Genomic DNA, 15,431 nt, shown 5'->3' with positions numbered 1-15,431 from the left:
ACTAGTAGGGAACTATAGGGAGACCTATTAGAACTTGGGCAGAAATGCAATAAGAATTCCTTAGAAAGTTCTACCCTATAAAATGAACCAACACCATGAGAAGAACCATCACTGGATTCACCTAAACACCTGGTGAACAAATTCACGAGTCTTGGGAGAGAATGAAAGAGTTGATGAGAAAATGCCCACACCATAGCCTGTCTCAATGGAAAATTGCCCGAGCCTTCTATGAAGGTTTGACTGATAAATACAAGCAAATGGTGGATGCATCTTGTGGGGGGCATTTATGAGCAAAAGTGATGATGAAGTGTATGCTCTTTTTGAGACTTTGAGTGAAAACTCCATCAACAATGCATCCTTGTATTCCTATGAAAGGTTGGTGGGACCCTCAAAGAGGGCAGGACTCTATGAAGTCAGGAAAAGTATAGAGCCCGAGGCAAGAATGGACCTGAATGCAATCTCTAGAAAATTGGACAGGGTAGATCTTCTATCCCAAAAGCTTGATCAATTCTTCACCTATAACCAGCAACCGGGCCCATCTACACCTTACCCTGAAATTTGTTCCATTTGTGGCAGCCCAACCCACAAGGTTGATGATTGTCCCACGGCGGCCTAGTTTCCACCTTTTATCCAAGAACAGGTTCAGGCAGCCTAGAGTTTCTCAAGGCCCAATAATGACCCATTCTCAAATACTTACAACCCTAAGTGGAGAAATCACCCTAACTTTTCTTGGAAGACACATCAACCTAACACACAGTCCTAGCAGTATCACCCATCTAACTCCATGGCCCAACAATTTCAGAGGCCACAAGTGCAGAGTCAATTACAGTAGATATACCCTAGGAACCAACCGGCTTAACCTTGTTAGGCTTACCCACAACCTCCTCAGACCCGTACAGTTGATGACTAGTTCATGCAATTTCAGCAGCAGTCCATCGCTAGATTAGACAGCCAAATAGGACAGCTAGCCGAAGTCAATCAGTTGTGAATCCTAGAAATCAGCCACCGGGTTTTCCTCCATAGCAGATTCAACCACCTCCTAAGAAGCCTCAGTTTGAAAATGCCAAAGCTGTTACAACTTTAAGGAGTATGAGGATTTTAGAAGACCCGTATGAGAAAAAGAGAGTTAGTGAAGAAGAAAAGGAGCAAAAAGACCCTAAGTTGGGGGAGGGGAAGAAAAAGGAAAGGAAAATTTAGAAAAAGAGCCTATAGTGAACCGACCTGTAGTTCCCTTTCCAACCACACTCACAGTCGGGCCGTTGCGAAAGAAGAAAGAGACTTGCAACAAGGAGATCAGGGAGTTATTCAAGCTAGTCCATATTAACTTCCCTCTCCTCGATGCAATCCAACATGTCCCGACCTACGCCAAGTTCTTGAAAAAGCTATGCACTCAAAAGAGGGAGCCACGATTGGCCCCACAAAAAGTAATGCTCTTGACAGATGTTAGTACGGTTCTCTTAAACCAACTTCCCTAGAAAATGAAAGTCCCTGGTGCTCCTCTCATAAACTGTGTCATCTCTGGAATCACTTTCGATCGGGCCCTATTGGGTCTTGGGGCTAGTGTAAATCTGATTCCCTCAATTATTTATGAAAGGTTCAGGATCAGCGAGTTAAAACCTACCCCGGTAATTCTACAACTCGCTGATCGGTCAGTCAAGGCTCCTCGAGGTGTTATTGAGGACGTCATTGTCAGAATAGAGGATTGTTACTTCCCATTAGATTTTGTCGTCCTAGACATGACCCCAACTGAGGAACTGAACCATAACTCGATAATCTTAGGACGTCCGTTTCTAGCAACGGCCAATGCAAACATCAATTGTAAATCGGGAGAAATGGACATTTCATTTGGGGAGTATAAAGTCCAGTTAAATATATTTAGTGCCATTAAGTATCCAAACCTAGGGGAAGATGAGTTCAAGGTAGATGTAGTGGATGCGTTTTTAGATGGCCTATCTACCCCTTGGTTAGCCCAATCTGAACCCTGTCTGTGGGAAGAAGAAAGCGAGTTTGAGAGTATAGATGAGAAAAGTGTGTGAATGTGTCAAGATGAAGACATTAAACTTAGCTCTGGTTGGGAGGCAATCCAACGTAGTTTCCAGTTGTCTATAGGATTAGAGTTTTTGTTTCTTGATTCTAGACTAGTTGGGAGACCTTGAACCCCTTGGGAAAACTCTCTTGATTATTCCCTTTGGCCCAAGCCACTTTGCATCAGTCTAGTCATACCATTAGGGACAATGGCACTTAAGTTGGGGGGTGAGGAAAGAGAAAAAAATTGAAGCTAAGCCTTTAGAAATGTAGAACTAAAAATTTCACTGAAAATTTTAAAAAATTCTTTCCATTAAAAGATGTTCCCAAACAAAAAAAGTTGAGGAAACTGATAAAAGAATACTGAATTTTGTAGAAATTGGTAACAAGTGATAGGAGTCAAAATTGGTCTTATTTGAACATTGTCGAAATCATTTAGAAATTGGAAAATACTCCCAAGTTTGCCCTTGTAAAGATAAGAAGAGAAAGATTGAGAAATTCTTCAAATTGTTAGAGACAGTGGACTACCCTGAATAGTGTTTCAAAAAAAAAAAAGAGAAAAAAAGGTCAATGGACACCTTAGACTTAGTAACCGGGTCTCTTTAGCTAAGTGTCGAGATTTGCATCAAAAGAGAAAGGGAATGCCAAAGACAATCACCTAGCACTTAGTAACCGGATCTCTTCACCTAAGGCAAGTGTCGAGATTCACGTCAAATGGTGGAAGGTAACAATAAAAATAAGTGTGTATATCAAGTTCAGGGGTAGAAATCCACTGTCTAAAATGATAAGAAGAATACCTGCCTAATTTTAAAAATCAATCTTATCTTATCGAGACAGTCTGCAAATGGAAGGGTATATGAGATTTTTAAGCCAAGTTTTTGTAATGTTCAAAGCAAGACAGTTTTACCCCTTAAGCCCAACGCCGATCTATACAAAGTTAGAGAATTCTGAAATCAGGATACTTGGCCAATATTGTCAAGGATGATCTTGCATTGGGAATGATCTCTTTATTCAGTGTAATTTTAAGGGTATATAAGATTTTTAAGCCAAGTTTCTATAATGTTCAAAGCAAGACAATTTTACCCCTTAAGCCCAATGCCAATCTATACAAAGTTTGAGAATTTTGAAATCAGAATACTTGGCCAATTTTGTCAAGGATGATCTTGCATTGGGAATGATCTCTTTTCTTAGTGTAATTTTAAGGCTGCATTGCTAGGGGACTAAAAATGGTTAAGTTGGGGGGTGTGATAACTCTATAATTTTATGCCTTAAGGGCATCATTTCAATGCTATTCTAGGCCTTAGAATAGTCAAAATGTCTCATTTTCCCAGTTAAATTCAATATTGTGATCTTGCATTAGGAATGATCTCTTTACTTAGTGTAATTTTAAGGCTGCATTGCTAAGGGACTAGAAATGGTTAAGTTGGGGGGTGTGATAGCTCTATAATTTGATGCCTTAAGGGCATCATTTCAAGGCTATTCTAGGCCTTAGAATAGTCAAAATGTCCCCTTTTTCCCAGTTAAATTCAATATTGTGACATTTGAGGGTCTTTGTGCAAATATTGGGGAAAAATGGGGAAGTTTCAAGGCTGAAATGCAGTTTTTGTGAAACTAGTGTGAATTCTAGCTAAGAGAGGGGGTGTTTTTGTGAAAAAGTGAGCACATGAGGGAACCTCCTATCTGCTAAACCCAAAATGGTGCCCCTCCTACTGTATTAGCATACTCCCCTCTCCCTAATAAAACCCTAGGGCGCCTCTCTACTCATTCTTTTCATCTCTAACAAACCCTGGCCGCCCCTAACTGCCTAATCCTCTCCTTCCATCCCTTCCTAACATCCAATCTCTACCCTCCATTCTAGGGCACCCACTTTGGAGTGCATTCTAACCCTAGGGTGCCACCTAACTACTAATCCTCACCATTCAACCTTTAGCCACTAGATCTCAGCCCTCTATTTCTCTCTATCTCAGCCATTCATTCTAGGGTGCCACCCACTCCTTTTAGTTTTCACCTTTCAGCCCTAGGCACCTAAATCTCCACCATCCAATTCTGGGCACCTAAATCTCAGCCCTACATAATATTGGGCGCCTTCTCCTTCTCTTCTCAGCCTTAGGATCACCTTAGAACAATCCTAACCCTCAATTCTAAACCCTAGGGCGCACATATATCTGCTAAAACCCAATGCCTCCCTCTCTTTCTCTCTAATCCCAGTTTTATCCACCTTTCTCTATAAAAAGGACCCAAGGGGTCCTGGGAAGGGGTTGGATTCTGCCCCCAAGTAAGATAGAAGGTTGTTCTTGAGAAGTTCAAGGGTAGAGGAAGAGGAGAACGCCCAGGCAAGAGGAGGGGTTCCTGCTTGCGATTCGCCTAGCCACTATTGCCACCTCTGGATCCGGATCCCAACCGATTTTCCATTAGTTTCAGATTTACTTTATGTTCTTTAATTTCTAGTCCTTACTTTTATTTCTACAATTTACTTTTATCTAGTTTAATTTTTGTCTTCCTTTCTGCAGATCTAAAATTCAGCCAAGTAAGACGGAAGGCCTAGCTCGAGGAATTCGAGGGTTAAAGGATAGATCTGGAGACTGCTACCTCTAACCGAGTTGCAGACATTCTATTTAGTTTTATTTATTTATTTATTTCTGCCATTTATTTATCTTTTTGCAAGTTTCACTTTCAACATTGTTAGAATTTTATTTTAATGGATTCTAGTTTAATTAATTAAATTTTGTGTTTCTGCAATCTCGCTTCCCTATGGATACGACCCCTTTCTCACCACTAACTGCATTTGTAGTTATTTTGAGAATTAGAAAGATTTATAAATGTTGAAACTGGTGTTCCAAAGTGGTTAACAACACGCTTTTGGAGACACTAGAACCTAGTAGTTAATCTTGTGATTTCTTTTACTTCTTCTCTTCTTTATTATCAATTTTTTTTTTTTTTTTTACTTCTGAAGGTAGTAGTTTGGTTCTGTTATTCATCCTGCTTGTTTTAGAAGATAGATTTTAATTTGGTTGAAGATCTACTAAGATTCACAGTTCATTTGGTTATCTTCCTCTCTAACTATTTTATCGAGCCATTTGCTTATAGTTTTGTTGTAGGTCCTTCCCCCTTTACTGTGATCATCTTTAGGGATTAGGCTTTTCTTTGAAGTTTAGAAGAATGATCATAGTACAAAAAAGGTGTCTAGCTCAAGGGATTAAGATTGACTTGAGGGGAGGAGATGGTAGTATTGAGTAGCACAGATCTGGAATAAAAGAAAATAATAAGAGAAATAGTGGTAATGAGAATAAGATATTGGAAGCCTGGGTGGTCTGTTTGATGGGAAGAGTATTTGTAGATTAGGAAAGGGAAAGAATAGGACATTTAGAGGAAACGAGTAAATAGGTCAATAATTGGTAAATGAAAAATAAATAAATAAGTAGAAATAGATAAAAAATAATATATATATATATATATAAAATAAAGAAATATTCAAAAAAAAATAATAAAATAAAATGGGAAGGTTTTCTTTCACGCCCTTTACTGTGCTTTCTTATTATTCTGCTTGATTAGTTGCTTATTTGGTGTTTATGATTGTTTGGGATCACCATGTGGGCCCAACCTATTGGACTCGGGAGAGGGGTGCCTAACCCCTTCCCTCTCCCATTCATGTCTTACCCAGACTAGTGGGACTGGAGCCTTGGGTTTTAGAGTCATTATTAAAACAAAGCATTTTGAAAATCATTGGTAGAGGTCCCATCACCTCCATTTCTTAAACTGATGGGTAGCGACTCCAAATCCAGCCCAAGTAGCAAGTGAGCCAGTTTTTTTCGACGCTCACATGTGTGTCTTGACGTCCGTAGAATTTATAAACTTGTGTGGCGTTCACACGTCCCCAACACGCGATCTGGTTTCCCGATCGAGCTGGGTGGGTTATCGTGGTTTGACCGCTAGACCAGACATCAACTAGAGGGGAACTAGGCCAAATCCACCTGAGCTCGTCATGAACTCCCATCACCGGTTCGGGACCCCTAGCACAAGGAGTGGGGGCAATTGATGAGGGGTGATTTGGCCCGACCTAGTGAGCGGAGGACATGTGGATGCGACTTAACAGTTAAACTGTGAATCAACATTTATTGCCACCTCAGCACCACCTACCACCTCGGGTGTCTCGGGTACCTCAGCAATGACCGAGATTCGGGTAGCTCAGGGTTGCCTAACTTACTGAGGTGACATGCTAGACTTCTAGAAGCATGTTAGTCATCTCTAAGCTCTTCGAGATCATGCCACACGATCGGGGGACTTATCCTTATCCCGCTTGAAACGGGCAGACACGATAGGTCTTATGTGCTAGCATGTTATCCACCTCCCGGGGTGGAATAGACTCCTAACGGTGCGGGCTGAGGATCTCGGAGGTGTTTTGTGAGACCCAGGACAACCCAGTTATATAAGGGCATCAATTTTTGAGACTCAGGTACGCGCAATTTACTTTATTCTAGCTCTCATACTCACTTGCTTTCAGCTTGTAACCAACTTAGTACTAACTTAAGCATCAGAGTGACCACGTTGGGTTAGCCACCCCGGGTTCTCTAAGTACTTCTTCCTTGCAGTTCAACTGGCTAGCTAGGCGAGCTATCATCCAGCTAGGAGCCACCAGATCACGCACCATCAGAAATACCACTATCATTGAATGGAACGGTGCGATACCGTACGTGGCATCACAAGTTTTTTGGCAATTGCTTTGGCAGTGGACATAACCTCCATTGTAGGTTTTGTAATAGTTGTCCTTATGTTATTATTAGGGTGTTCACATTAAATGTCAAACCAACCAAACCGGTCCGACCCAACCCAAGTTGGTGAGTTTTTCAAAACCACCGGTCGGTTTCAATTTGTATGAGAAAATAAGCCGACAACTCGGTTCGGTTTTGATTTTCATACATGAAAACCGAAATTAAACCGAACTGAACCAATCCTATATATTTAATTAATTATTAGTTAGTCCCTACCCTATATGTTAAATGTTGATATATTTTATTTGTGTTTTGTTTGAACATTAAAAAGATGGTTATTTATGATAAAAACTAAAAACGTAAAACCATTACAAATATAATACAGTGGTACAATATTTAATTCAGTTTTGTATAAATTTAAATATATATTGACAAAAAAATCAGTTTTACATAAAAAGTTAATTGATTTAAATATATATTTTGAATTTTCATAAAAACTAAAAAGAAATAAACTTAAATATAAATAGATATTTAGAAATAGATATTTTAGTTTAAAATATATATATAAAAATCGACTAAACCAATAAACCGACCCTTCATATTTGGGTCAGTTTTGCTTCATTGTTGGTCGATTTTAGTTTAATCAATAAGTAAACCAACTAGGTTGAATCGGTTGAAGAAAATGACTCAGACTGACCCAACCCAACCCATGAATACCCCTAGTTATTATAACCTTCATCGCAAATTTTGCGATGATTTCCTTCATGTACTTACATTTTACCCCACTGTTTATTGACAGGAATATTCTATCAATAAACATAGGTTGTCTTTTCCCCTTTTTATTTTAGGTATGTTCTAATTAAATCGGTCTGGCAATTTTGGCATTTCCGTTCTTAATATTAACCCCTCGCTTATTGATAGAAGTATTCTATCAAAAAGTACAATTTATTATTATGGAGTGTGTTTGGCAATTGTTCATGGCGTGATGATGAAGGACACAACGCATGCGGATTTCATGTGTTGGAGAGTTTAATTGGTTATATGTCTCTTCGTATATCATGGGGGGTTTGTCATTTAAATTTGAAAATGAGGATTTGACAGGCTACGTGTGGGATATATGACAAAGGGAGAATTAAGTGTTGACAACAGTTATCATGGGGACTAAGGGACCATTGTGTAAATACTGAAAATCAGAAAACTTACTTGAGAATACCATGGGGCGCACCAAACAGGTTATGGTACCATGAGGTGCATTGGCAAGTGTCATTAAAAGGACAGTTTGGGGGCAAAGGTTTTCTCTATTTCGAAGAACATTACATTTCCTCCTTAATGTTTCTCTCTCTTTGTTCTTGTGCTTTTTCTCTTACCATATAGGACCCTCATCCAGAAACTAAAAAATGACCTAACCAACACCTACCAACATCGCAATTGTACCAATAACTGTTATGCATATGCCTTAGCAACCCTATGCTTCAAAAACCAACCTTGCAATGAGAACACTTTAATCTGTGTCTAGATGCAAGGGCAATCATCCATTGACAGCCTCTCACATTGGGTAAAAACACAAGACAGAGTTGATAAAGAAGATTGGAAATATCCTATAATTCAGAAGCATAAAAACCCCACTTCCTCACCACAAGACAACAAAGTCCTCCTGCAATACCAATTAGTGAATAGTGTCCTTCACTACAAGATAATTGATGGAGTACACGCCTGTTGCCTAGGTGCTAATGAAAGCAATATTGCATTAAGGAAAACCCATAAAGTATGTTGTTGAAATATGGTAGTGATGCCGCTTAATTCGAGGTAGTGCACGAACCAAGGATGACAATCAGATTATCCTTACTGGAAGGTCGGGGCCAAGTTTTAAGGACGATGCTGTGTTTCAAGACCTGTAATCAAAGAAGAAGTCAGAGGCCCGAGGAGTTATCCCCGGGTAAGTACTCCTGACGCTCAAGTCAGTAGGAGGGGGTGGATGGCCAGGCCGAGTTACAGGGATGCTGGTCCGGGCTAATTAGTAGAATGGGTGCTAGAAGTTGGGGGTCCTTTACCTTGAGCATGGAGTACCTTTTTATAGCTGGAGGGTCCATATCCTGGTTAGAGTAGGGTAGGGAAATCGGGACAGCGCTCCCCGCTGAGGTTATAGGGGGTAGAGTCCTACTCCTTGGCGGAGTTGTATTGTCATCCCTATCCACTAGGCGAGCTTATCCGTGAGGTGCGTAGCTGACATGGTCAGTGGGATCATGGTAATGTCATAGCTCGGCCGGACATCGCCAACGTGGCCGAGCTGTGACAGATGGTTGTGGGCCTTCGGGCCAACTTAGCCATGTCCCCAACATCACTCCCCCAGTTCCAAAGTCGAGGGATGAGGTCCCCTAGGTTTGTTGCCTGGCTGGGGAACTTTCGGGCATGTGTATTGCCAGCGCCTTGTCAGTTGTTGCTAAGGAGTCCTCTGATTGCCGGCTGTAGAACTTAAATGAGAATCAAAATTTCAGTTCCTGAACCACTCCCCCAGTTCTGCTGTCGAGGAGGGGGAGTGCTCGGCTAGGCTACTGCACGGCCTTGTGGCCTTGAAATGGCCAAGTCGAGGATTTAAGTGGCCTAGCCAAGGATCTATGTCGAAGGTTGGACTGGTACGGCGGGTCCTCGTGTCGAAGGTTGGACTAGTACTGTAGTTGAACTGGCGCAATTAATGGGCACAACCGCTGCCTGTCGAGGGTGCCGCTTCAGTTTTCTGAGGCTTCCTGTCGTACGTTATTGGTCGCATCGATTGGCCTTCCAAGGCGATATCAAAGGTGCTTCATCTGCACTGTTGATTTCTCTTCGGTCTGTGCCCCTGATGGTTATAAAAGGGAAGATGGGGGGGACCCCCTATCCTCAGTATTGCATGCAAGAAGGTGTTTGGCATTCATTGCTAAGTAGATTGTTCGGTCATATAGTTCGGCAGATAGTTCGGCAGCTAGCTCGGCAAACAGCTCGACGTCTAGTTCAGTGGCTTTCACTCTTCAGCTCCACAAATTGTCCGGTATGTCCTTTTCATCTCATCGGTCCTCTTCTTCTTTCGGGCCCTCCAGTAGTTCCGGTTCTAGCTCTTCTCGCAGCTCAACCTACGAGCCTAAGCTGAGAGATTTTGTGGCTGCCAAATTTGAGGAGGCTGAGGCTGGTCCCTCTTGGATGGAGGCGGAGCTTCCTCTTCAGGCAGGTCGCCGGTTCAGTACCACGCCCTACGTCTCTTAGACAGTTTTGTATGCCCTTAGCTTCAATCCGATTTGATGTACTTTGATATTTAGTGTAAATAAATAAAGTGCATGTTTGATTCATGTTGTTTGGTATAATTCTGTGTAAGACCCCAAAAACTGGACACTTATAGAGACTCGTGTTAGTTTTAAATGTTCACAGCCATTGGATAAGTCTGGGGAGATTTATCCTGTCAAGGCTGATACTGGTGTGCTACCAAGTGTTGGGATGGCATGTCTCGGCCACCAGGGTAAGGCCCAAGGCACATGCAGTATAGGATTACTCGAATCCTTGAACCGGACCAAATTTACAGTATTGCCCTGGACCTTGGAGACAGATGGGCAAAACTGGAAAGTTACACCTGACCCCTAGACTCGATTATGATACTTCACTAGGTGTCGGATCAGGCTGTCTTTGATATGCCAATCAGTGATATCCTTAGCGGGGGTCAAAACCTGGGCATGTTGGGGCAGTCTGAGAATTCATCTGAGTGGGTGATCATAGTGATAGGATCAGCCCCTTTGTCGGACAAAGGTAATGATCGAGAATGCACTCTCTCTGATGGAAACCAAACTGCCGGCAGTTGATTTCAATCGTTGGAATTTTGTTTTGCAAAATTAATATATACATATATATTTGTACGGTTTCAAAAGTGTTTGCAAATGGTTTTAATTCCCGGGATCCATGAGAGTAGAGAGTGCGGCACTGTTCTTTGCAGTCGAGGGAGAGGTCCTCTCTTGTCGGGCAGTGCTTTATCATTAAGGGCCGAGAGGTTAAGTGTAAGACCATTTAGGATAGTACCTGATGGGCTAATCTTGCACCTGCCCACAGTCCCTGGGTTTTTATAAGATAGCTTGGCCCAAGGACCACTTAATGTAAGTGTTGGGCCCATAGGGTCCATGTGATGGGCTCCGGGGTTCACTAAGCTTTTTCAGTGAATTCGGCTGGGCCTTGTAATAAAGGCTAGGCCGAACTCATGTGGATGGTGTGTAGATCAATGCTTGGGTCCCACGCCATACAAAGAAGCCCAACTGGGCAGCAGATTGGAAACTAGTTAAGCACTGAATATTTAATGGGCCAAAAGCCCATTTCGAGCTGGGCTGATATGATCACCCATCTATGGGGCGAATCTGAGATTAATGTTAGCAAAAGGATTGGGTCTTTAACCTTATCGACTCTAGGAGACCAAATTCAAATCAGATTTGAATCTGGTAAGCTCCTGATAAGATTAGGAGTAAGCTAACTTAATCTGCAGATAGGATTAAGATCATCATCTATCCAGATACTGATTTGGGTTGGGATAACTCCTAATTAGGAGGTTTCTTAATCAAGAAGAAAAGAGGAGAAACCCTAAGAGAAATACATCAGATTTCGAACCAGGGGTAGTAAGCAAAAAAACCCTAAGAGAAATACATCAGAAATACATCAGATTTCGAACTAGGAGTTCTCCTCCAGCCGCCGCCATTCCTTCTTGCAAGATTTCATCTTTGCAGAAGAAAGAAATCTAGAAATCGATTATTGACATTAGTCTTGCAGAAAAGACTGTAACAGATTTGGTGCTCAGAGTTTCCAGAGGGTTCTTGAGAAGGATCCGGTGTGTAGGACGCACTCTGCTGGTTCCGTTCCACCTACAGCTCTGTCATCTTCAGTAGGAGTGGATCTTGGTGTCCTCTTTGGGCGTGAGCACCAACTTTGGGAAATACTGCTTCTCCGGATCAGGTATAATCCTCCCTTTTTCCTTTTGGTTCAGATCTGGTTCGATTATGGTTCAAGTAGGATCCTTGAATATTGTATTCTAAATTTAGGGAATACGATTCACAGTTGAGAGAAGGTAGGAAAATTTTTGAAATTCGCCCACCCATTCCGCAACCTTTTTGGCGTCCATTAGATGGATCCTACCATCCTTTCAGTGGTATCAGAGCCAGGTTCAAATCTTGAACCAAAACAAAATCAGATCTGAACCTGCACAGATGGACAGAAGATGTTTTGCCAAGATTTGCGCAGATTGTTTTATTTATTTCAAGAAACTGTTTCTTGTTAAGGGCGATTGATTTGAAATTAATTTTTGTTAAATCCAAAATTTATTTAGAACTTTTCTTTATTTATTTTGATTTAATGGACTATTCGAACCTGGAGATCACAGTGCAGATTTGGTGCAGATGGTCTGCGCACCCCTTTTCCTTTTATTTATTTATTTTATACAACTCGGTCTATAAATAATTTTTTATTTTTTCTAGACTGAATGTATAGGATTTGATCAAGAATGTAATAAATTAATAGAAATAGGATTTCTATTTTTTTTTATTTTCTTGATTGAAGAAGAAGGAAGAAGAAGGCAACGCTGGAGATTTGCAAATGGAGAAATCGCTTTCTGCGATTTGCAGTTTGTGAAACTGCAACCCTAGTGATTAACCTCTATTTTGCAGGTGGTGCGAACAGTCCATATTTGATTTGTGATTGCTTAAAATCAAAATTATTAATTTCAGATCTTTCATGAATTAATTCTTGAATTGAAAATCAGTTTTGGACCATTTCGGACTAGATTGAACCAAAACTGTTTGGACCGAATCTGGGGTTCGAAGGGGACTGTTTTCAGTCCATTTTTCTCACACTTTTTGTTCCAAATCTGATGTTCAATTACAAGGATTAATTCGGCCCACCTGTAAAGCCCAGTTTTAAAAGGTTAAAACTGCAAAAGCCCACCCTTGTGAGAAAAGCTATATGGGCCGAACTGCTAATTGCGATTCAGTCCATACACCTGGTAGACATTAATTGTTAATGTTATGGATCTAGAATGGGCTGTTCAATGGGCTTTACAGTAGTTAATTGATTGGATCAATTCCTCCTTTACATGTGATGATTGGTTGTTTGATGTGCTGCGACCATGGGCCATAAGCACTTGGCCCATGATGACTCAATAGTGGCTCTTGCGCACACCATGGCTGAATGCACATCATGGCCATGGTGTTCCTTAAGGTCATTGGGTGACCCCTCCTTAAATGGAGGGCCTCACAACCCTGAAAAGGGATGCGTACGGAACCCCTAGCCGATTAAGGCCCACCAGAAATCTGACTTTATGAAAGTCAGTGGGAGCCACTTTGGTTTGACCTAAAATCAGAACTAGGGTGTAATCTTGTTCCCTCTAGCAAATATGAGTGCATGTGATAGGAAGATCCATATGATGGACTCTCTAAAGGCCTTCCATCATTAGCACAATGATGGGTCCTTCAGTAATGAGGAAACGCACCATAAAATTGGGCTATCCATTTGCTGTTGGATCTGTCAGAGTGTTTCATAAGATGATAGGGGCATCATAGACCGATGTGGGAGGGGCTTCACCAGAAAATGGGAACTCTCTCACGGTACCTTGGCGTAACCTGAATATGATGGGTTGCACTCACTGGACAGAAAGGTTTACTTGAAAACGGCTCTGAACCTTGTTTGATAGAGGTCAAAGGGAAACTCATTTGATGAGTGTATATGATCCGTCACAAAAAGGTGGTGGGGTTATGCTGCTGAAACAGTTGGCTTCATGCACCCCATGTGATTTCCCACATTTCCAGAGACATTTCGTCATCTCCGTCACTGAGAAAGGAGGGAAATCTCAGAGATGAACAAATGGGAATGGAACATAGATTAAAAACCATATCTATGTAGGTAACATGAATCAAACTAGGGTTGTGGGCTAACGTCTTTGCTATTTTATCAGAAAATGGCAAACAGTCAATTCACAAAGCTTCTAGACGATAACAAACTTAAGGGCCCAAACTATGCCGACTGGTACATAAATCTTATGCTAGTCCTAACTTCCGAAAAGTTAGATAAGGTGGTGAAAAATCCTGCCCTAGAGCGTCTGGGTGATAGGGCTTCTGAGGCCCGTAGGAGGGATTACCAAGATTGGGAGGATAAGAACTCCCTAGCCCGCTGCTTTGTCATTGCCTCATTAGACAACTCAATACAGAGGCAGTTCGATCAGATCGAACTAACCAATGACATATTGGACAGTCTAAAGACAATGTATGAAGAGCAGAACCGTTCTACTTGACAGAAGGTCTTGAAACTGTTCATGACCGCGCAGATGTCCAAAGGGTAGAAAGTTCATGACCATTGTCTTCGGATGATGGGCTACATTAACTTACTCGAAGCCCTTGGATCCGGGCTAGATCTTGGCACGCAAGTGGATGCCATCCTGAATTCTTTGACCTCTTCCTTCAATGTGTTCACAATGAACTACAACATGAATAAGCTAAATGTCAGCGTCCAGAAACTCAGCAATATGTTGCAGAGGATCGAGGATCTACTCAAGAAGGATGAGCCTGTGGTTATGCTTGCTGAAGCTAACAAATCGGGCAAGAAAAAGAGAAAGACAAAGAAGCCCCAAAAGAAAGCTGCCAAACCCAAGAAGCAGAAGAAGAACAAGGCATCTGATGTCTGTCACTTCTACAAGCAGACCGGCCATTGGAAGAGGAACTGTCCTGCCTACCTGGAATCTAAGAAAGGTAACGTCGAAACTTGTGTCATAGAAACTAATATGTTGGTTACTTCTGTGTCCTGGTGTGTTGAATCCGGGGCTTCAACTCATGCGTGTAACTCACTACAGGGGTTCAAAGTTAGTAGAAGATTGAGTGAAGGCGAAGTGACACTATTCTTGGGAACGACTGCAAGTGTTGCAGCTACGGCAATAGGAACCGTAGAATTAGTTTTTAGAGAAGGAGTGCTTGTACTTAAAGATTGTCTTTATGTATAGAACTTGAGAAGAAATTTAATTTCTGTTTCTAAACTATGTGTTGATGGATATACTATTTATTTTAGTAATATGATTATTGTTAAACAGAATAACAAATTCATCGCATGCGGGGAACTGGAGAACGGTCTCTATGTTCTACATCTTTCTCTGGAAACTAACTTAACCGAAACTACGTCGGTCGAAAATCCCAAGAAAAGGACTCGTGATACAGTGAATCCCACGTGCATCTGGCATTACCGACTTGGCCATATCGGTGTCGACCAAATCACAAGACTGGTAAAGGATGGTCCTTTGGATTTTCTAACCGTAGAAAATCTTCCCACTTGTGAGCCTTGCCTCCAAGGTAAGATGACTAAGCGGCCATTTGACGGTAAGCTTGAAAGATCTGCAGGCACATTTGACCTAATACATACTGATGTATGTGGTCCCCTGAGTGTTAGGACACGAAATCAACACGTGTATTTCATCACCTTTACAGATGATTTTTCATGATATGGTTACGTGTACCTAATGAGACACAAGTCTGAATCCTTTGAAAAGTTCAAAGAGTTCAGACAGGAAGTCGAGAAACAGTTAGGGAGAGAAATTAAGGCCCTTCGATTGGATCGAGGTGGTGAGTAACTCTCTGACGAATTCAGAGACTACTTAAAGGTCAGTGGGATAGTGTCACAACTAGCTCCTCCTGCTACACCTCAACTCAACGATGTTTCAGA

The 15,431-nt window shown here is 41.6% G+C and overlaps 1 non-coding gene across 1 annotated transcript; it reads right to left on the bottom strand.

The window, feature by feature from the left end:
* Positions 1-92: 92 nt before the first annotated feature.
* On the bottom strand, positions 93-199 carry LOC148800552 (small nucleolar RNA R71). Its single transcript, XR_016071101.1, has one exon. It is a non-coding gene; the product is annotated as a small nucleolar RNA R71 (small nucleolar RNA).
* Between the last annotated feature and the right edge of the window lie 15,232 nt (positions 200-15,431).

This window comes from Nelumbo nucifera, chromosome 4 (genome assembly GCF_055504915.1).
Source record: "Nelumbo nucifera cultivar China Antique chromosome 4, China Antique-T2T, whole genome shotgun sequence".
Taxonomy (NCBI): domain Eukaryota; kingdom Viridiplantae; phylum Streptophyta; class Magnoliopsida; order Proteales; family Nelumbonaceae; genus Nelumbo; species Nelumbo nucifera.
The sequence above is the reverse complement of the archived record's forward strand: the minus strand, read 5'-3'. Positions and strand labels throughout refer to the sequence as shown.